General features: G+C 38.5%; 1 protein-coding gene across 3 annotated transcripts in view; it reads left to right on the top strand.

The window, feature by feature from the left end:
• The first annotated feature begins 4472 nt into the window (after nt 1–4472).
• Nucleotides 4473–6537, top strand: part of ST3GAL2 (ST3 beta-galactoside alpha-2,3-sialyltransferase 2) — a 1330536-nt gene continuing 1328471 nt past the window's right edge. For 2 of the 3 annotated variants that reach the window (XM_044081311.1, XM_044081312.1), the window contains exon 1: nt 4473–4820. The gene's annotated coding sequence lies outside the window, so the exon portion shown is untranslated. The remainder of the gene's footprint in view (nt 4821–6537) is intronic. The other variant, XM_044081313.1, reaches the window with a different exon arrangement.

Here is a 6537-nt window from a genome sequence, read left to right as displayed (position 1 = left end):
AGTTTGGAGGGACGTCCAGTTCTTTGCAATGTCACTGTTGTCCCATATTTTCTCCACGTTTTGATGACTGTCTTCACTGTGCTCCATGGTATATCTAATGCTGTGGAAATTTTTTTGTACCCTTCTCCTGACGGCTTTCAACAATGAGATCCCTTTGATGCTTTGTAAGTTTTGTTGTATCAGGCAACTGAGCAAATGTCAGGAAAATTCTACTAGGACAGCTGAACTTTATTTGGGGTTAATCAGAGTCTCTTTAATTGATGGCATGTGTTTACCAGAGAAGACTGAATGCTGTAATTAAATCAAAATCTGCTTCAACAAAGTATTAGTTTAAGGTTGTGCACCCTTATGCAACCAGCGTAATGTACATTTTTTGTTTTTTATATTTTTCCCCCTAATATATTTGTTTGTTTTTCAATTGAATTGTACAGATTATAGGTCACATTAAAGGTGGGAAAAGTTTTGAAATGATTTATCGTGGTCTCATTTTTTTATATCACAAAAACCTGGCATTTTAACAGGGGTGTGTAAAGTTTTTATATCCACTGCACATATCACAATATTTACTTGTTTTGGTTAAGGTTTTTAACCAGATTTCTTTTCCAGAAGTGACTGAGGAGCCTAAGGATGTATGTGGATTACTAGTAGTGTCCACAATTGCTAGGTGTGAATGAATTAAGAAGTTAGGTTCTTTTTCTGAGAATAGACTATTTTGCAAAGCTCAGGTTCGACTTTAATAACCTATTCCAATAAATATCCTGAACTGCTTAATAAAAATGGATAGTATGAAAGGTGGGTTGGTTTTATGCAGCCATTGTTTTCTGTGTGTATGGAATATCAGGCCTCTGTCTTACATGGTTAGTAGTTTGACAATCAGTCTTTTTTGTATTTACAAAAAAGTGAAAATGGAATTGCCAGCAACTCTTGCTGTTTACACATTTACCTAGTATAATGTGTGAAGTACTGGAAACATAGGTTGCTGAAAATATCATTACTTTGATTTTAAAGCAAGATATCACAATGGTGGGGCAGCACATCCTTACTTCCTGATCCTGAATGATGTATGTAAGGTTCTTTGTCAGGGTCTGACAGACAGTGAGTTACTGTGATGGTTGTAAGTCTGTCATTATCATAATACATTACATCATTCTTATTCGCAGAAAAAAGTTGTTTCTATTCTGCCCTAGTTGTGCTTGTTTAGTATCTTTCAGTTGCCTCTTTTATGTCCCCTTCTCTTGGTTTGCCACCCACTCCCAGGCTTTCTTGAAAGAGTCTGTGGGCTTATAGCCTACCAACAAGTCAGGTAACATGCTTCATTTATCTACTACTGCTTTTAGCTATCTAATTTCCAGAACTTTGTGCTTTTAGTCTCTGTGGCATGTGTGCACATGCCTTATTTGTAGTGTTGTTCCATATGCCATCATACCATCATGTAGGTGTGCTGCTATTTCCCTGTGTATACTCCGGTACTGTTCTGCTTTTTTATACATTTTTATGCCAATAAACATTAAATGACAAAAATATAACTCCTTACTGTGGCACAGAGGGATAAAACCCTTACTGTGACCCAGACAAACTGTGTTGTTAGCAGGCGTGGAAGTTGGTGGGAGCAGGGTGGGAAGATAGAAGAAAGCAGCAGGAAGGTGGCTTGACCTCCCTTGAGTGGCACCCGTTGGGAGCTCTGGGTCGTACAGAATGTGGAGTTTGGGCCAGAGGGATGTACTGTTGTGGGGTAGCTGCATAGGTCGGGGACAGTCATGTGGGGAAGTGGATATGTTCCTCCCATATAACCTGACAGTGCGAGCATCCTTTGGATGCTACAAAGGAGTGTTAGGAACTCCTGGGGCTTGGCAGGGGAGAGACTCTGATATCTGCTTGGATATTGGCTCCTTGAATGGCTTTTAACTCCCAGGCTAATGAATGGGCTGGTGATGGCTCTTACCCACTTGAAAAACTGATGTTCTAATAGGTTGCAGCTGCCTGATGATCGGCAGGCAGAGGGTTGGCAAAAAAAAAAAAAAAAAGCTAAGATGAGCAGTGTTATAACTGTAGGAAATAGGCAGCAGGCTGTATGGCTGACAACACATTGTCATTGTGCACCTGAAGCTAGAGCCTTGGTAATTAATCCACATTTAAAAGTGAGCATGAATGTTGCTTCCTCTTCTACCCTAGCAGTGTGCGGCTATTCTGTGCAGATGGTTGCAGGCCTATTCCCTGTTGACAAAACATATTTATTTGCATTTATTAAGCCTAGAGACAAAAATTGACTTCTGTAGTAACAGAAACAGTTAAACAGAAAATTAAGTGGTGGGTGATGCTGTTATCTTTAGTATTACTTTACAGTATGCAAAAATAGGACTAAGAGCAAATCTACTGCTATGAGCACGAGGCAGAAAGACGTTCTGGGCAACTCCCTGCATACGAAAATGGGCCCCATAATCAGTTTTCCACTTAAAGATGCAGAGGAGAGAGAGAAAAAAGGTTGCATTTACCAGATTGAAAGACTGAAAAGAGAATACTGTCTGAGGCAAGATACTCTCTTTATAGACATTCTTTTCACTTTATTGAAGGATAGTAGTAACTCATGTTTTGTGGATGGCCATAAGTTTTTAATGAAGGTATGTATGTGCATATAAGGGTGTACAGACCTCCTAAAAGTTGACTGTTTTTTATTATCAGCTTTACTGAACTATCAAAAGAGTTTAAAAATAATCAGTGTTGTGTGTCGGCATTTACAGTATTAGAGGAAAGTTGGAATCACTGTGTCTTTAGTCATGCTTGTAGAGACGTTTTAAGAACTTCAGTTGTAGTAATAACATGTACGTGGGCAGTGTTTTTCCCCCACAGAAAAAGATGCCTAGAAATTGATCAGCTTTATGACAACAGCTGAAAGCATTTGTTCACAGAAGTGTGACAGATAAGCTCTGGTACTTTACAAGAACACAGAAAACAACAGCAATCAGCTGTGCGCATGTTAATAAAAAAATCCCAGTAAATGAGAATGTTAGAGGAAGTATGACCTCACTCAGGCTGTGTGAGCTGAGGGTGTAAACTGATGGACCTAATGAATATACTTCAGCCTCCCAAGTTATATAAATTAGCGCCATCTGGTGGAAAATTTTATAAATAACAACTACAGACTATACTGAAATTTTTTTAGCAGATTGTGCTACAGTGTGGTGGATTATATCTTTATCATTTTTAGGATGCTCCTACATAGCATTTCTTTAGAAAGTACCATTTGAGGTACTTAAATTTCCATTCAATTCATAACTATATTAAAATCAAAAGTGTGTCAATGTGTTTTTCTAATGCAGGGTTATGCTAGACTGGCACAAACACTGTACTGTCAAGGAAACATTATCCCAATCTTTTAGAGTGTAGATGGCCAGTTGGGGCACATTTAAGTCAAGTTCTGCATGTTGTTGAGATTTTTAGCTACACTTTGTTGACTGGGTAAGCCCCGCTAGATGACTTTTTTTCAGAGTTGACCAGATACGTGATACCCATTGCCTTGGATCCGAACTTCTTCACAACCTTTCGGTATAACACCCAAGAATACTCTTACCCATCTGTCCTTTGTGTAGTCTACATCCTGTTTTTATATTTATTCTTTATGATGATGTATTTGCTGAAATATTTTTTTTCTCTGTAAGCCATAGCAGTGAACTTTGTGTTCCCTGTGAAGCGTGGTCCTGAATGTCAGTAAATCTCTGTTCAGTTCTGTTTGGCATGATTTTGTTCCAGGCTTGTAGCAACAAAGACTTGTACACTGTATGAGGCAGTAAATGATCTTATGCACTTCTTGGGGACAAATAAGTGCAAACAAATGACTTTACATATGATACTGGTATGCAGATGCTAATGTTTTCTCCTCCCTTTACATAAAACAATGAGTGGACTCTATAGCATAATGGACAGGGGGGATGGGCATGCAGAAAACACTAGTATCCTCTTCAGATGTTTTCATACAGTTGTCAAAATGTTTTCTGGTCTTCCTCCTTTTCTTCCCAGAAGACACCAAACTCCTGACACTACAATACCATTGGAACGATGTTTCGATTTAAAAAATACCACAGTACTGAGTCACTGTGTTCAAAATATATTAAGAGCAACAGTGAACACTTCGTCATTGCTAAACCATAAGCAGGGGGTCAAGAAGCGGCTTTTGTAATATATATATATATATATATATATATATATATATATATACGTGCACACAATTTTTTTAAGAAATTCACGAGTTCTTCAGTTAAGCACAGCATGGGTTAATCTAAAAATGTAGAGAGTGATGGAGAGGAAAAACATGACTTACATTTTTTTTTAAGCAGAGAGCTTGTAACAAGAGCCTGCCTTCTCTCTCTGAGAAATAGAGCATGGGGCAGCAGGAAGCGTGTGTGTATGTATGCATGCAGGTTGGGGAGGGGGGAGTAAGGAAGAAAGAATGAATTAGTCTGGCTGGCTAGAACTGCTCTGTTGTAGAGAGAGAGAGAGAGAGAGAGAGAGAGAGTCATTGTGTGGATTGCTGTCGAGGCTGTTCTGTCCTTTAGCTGCCTGCATCTTTCTGAACTGCAGTTGTTTCCTGCATCGTAATAGTAGCTGATTGGGGGCGACTGCGAGGAAGAAACACCCCCCCTCTCATGGACTGCTGGGGTTAGTGCTTGATTAGAAATTCCCCTCATTTCTGGTGGCATGGTATTGCTGTATTACTCTGTCTTCTGTCGTAATCCTAAAGGGAAATGTGGGCTTTGAAGCTGTAAAAATAAGATATCGGCTTGTGAGCAGCTCTGAGTAGGAGATTGCTGTTGGCTTAAAATCAGGTAAAACAGCTGTGGACTTTGTCTGAAGTGAGGGTGGGGGAGGCAGGGGTTTGGATTTTGGCAGATGATGGCATTTATTCAGATAAATTCAAAGAAGACACTGCATTTGTGCCTGTATCACAAAGAATTATGACATGTACAAATTGTAACCCTGGAACTGTTATTTTTTTTCAAACAAAATTCTGAATTTTTCTCAGAAATCTAGTATACACAAGGACTAACCTCTTTGTAACAGTCATGCTGCGATTATTCTCCATGCACTTTAAAAGCTAGAAGTTGTTGAATTATTTGTGGCAATCACTCTTGCTTTCATAAGGCACTGATTTTACTGCCAAAATTGTAGTTTGCCCTAAGTCCCCACCCTACAGATGAAACTTTAAGGTTTTGCATAGTGTTTACATAAACAAGCTGAAGGGCTTTCGGGTGACTGTACAAGTATTCATTTTGATTAAGTTACACTTCTAGCATGGCTGTCTTTTACTTCTGCTTTGTCAACTGCTTGGTAGATAAGTGAGTACACGTGAACCTTTTTCAGTCAAGACCTAAAGAATTGGTACAAGGCAGCATGATCATAACAAAACGCTGACCGTACCGTGATGTGTAGATACGCAGTCATTTCATACTTACCTGGAGACTGATAACAAAAGTAATTCTTAGCAATACAATGTGATAGGATATGTACACACAGCTAGGCTCAATATTCAATGAGCATCACAATTTGCCGTAGTGTACTTGTAGTACTCACATGGTCCAGTGTAACAAAATGTGTAATATCTCATGGTGACACTTGGTAAGTTATTGTAAACTACTGTTGTAGAAATTGTGAGCTTCACTGGAAAGCATCATAGTTTGTATCTGTAAAGAAGTAAGTTAGTTTTCTCCTTGAATGTATTATAATTCATAATACCTCAGATAATGTGAGGAACTATGTTCCAAAGTCTTGGTTGCCATAGAAGTAAAGGTACTTTATCCTTACAGATAAAGGATTTCAAGAGGCAATCCTATATCAGTATTGTTGAAAGATTTGATGTCTACTGTAACTAGCCTGTTCTCACTATATAGAAAGTAGACAGAATTCTTACTTTGTGAGTTTATGTACACAGAATCATATCTGTTCACTGTTCTAGAGACTCAGGATCATTAACTACTTACATATATAAATTCTCCATGCACTCAGGAAACCTTATGGATTTATTTTCAAACATTTCTCAGCTTTTGAGAGCAGACACACATTAGAAGCAAAAGCCCACCCAATACGTATGACGATGGGCTCCAGAATTAAATGTAGGTTAAAAGGAAGTTGGTAAAATATGTTTTTCAGGACGGTGAGACAGCAGGCATTACTGGGGAGTACCTTGTAATATGTAATTGGCTGTTGCCATAGCATCTTACTTACAATGGTACTAATGAGTGTTATTAGTATGAACTTTCAGCTAAAGTGTGGCAACATTCCTTGAATGCTGCTTCTGCTGCAAAGAACAGTCTAAAACTGCTTTCTATTTTTCAGTTGTTTCTCTAGTCTTCAGCACTTTGCTAAAATAGTTTATTAGATGCAAGATTTAGTTTTATTTTCTACTTTACTATCATTCCCAAGGATATGCCTTTAATGAGCCAAGAAGGCTACATCTGCAAATGGCAGAGTGTGTAACAGACTGCTATTATACAGAAGAAATAAGATTACTGACTGCTAACGTTTAATCCATAGGAACAATGTGCT

Source organism: Protopterus annectens, chromosome 8.part0 (genome assembly GCF_019279795.1).
Source record: "Protopterus annectens isolate FY-2018-M chromosome 8.part0, PAN1.0, whole genome shotgun sequence".
Lineage (NCBI taxonomy): Eukaryota > Metazoa > Chordata > Ceratodontiformes > Protopteridae > Protopterus > Protopterus annectens.
This window is presented reverse-complemented; position numbering and strand designations above follow the sequence as displayed.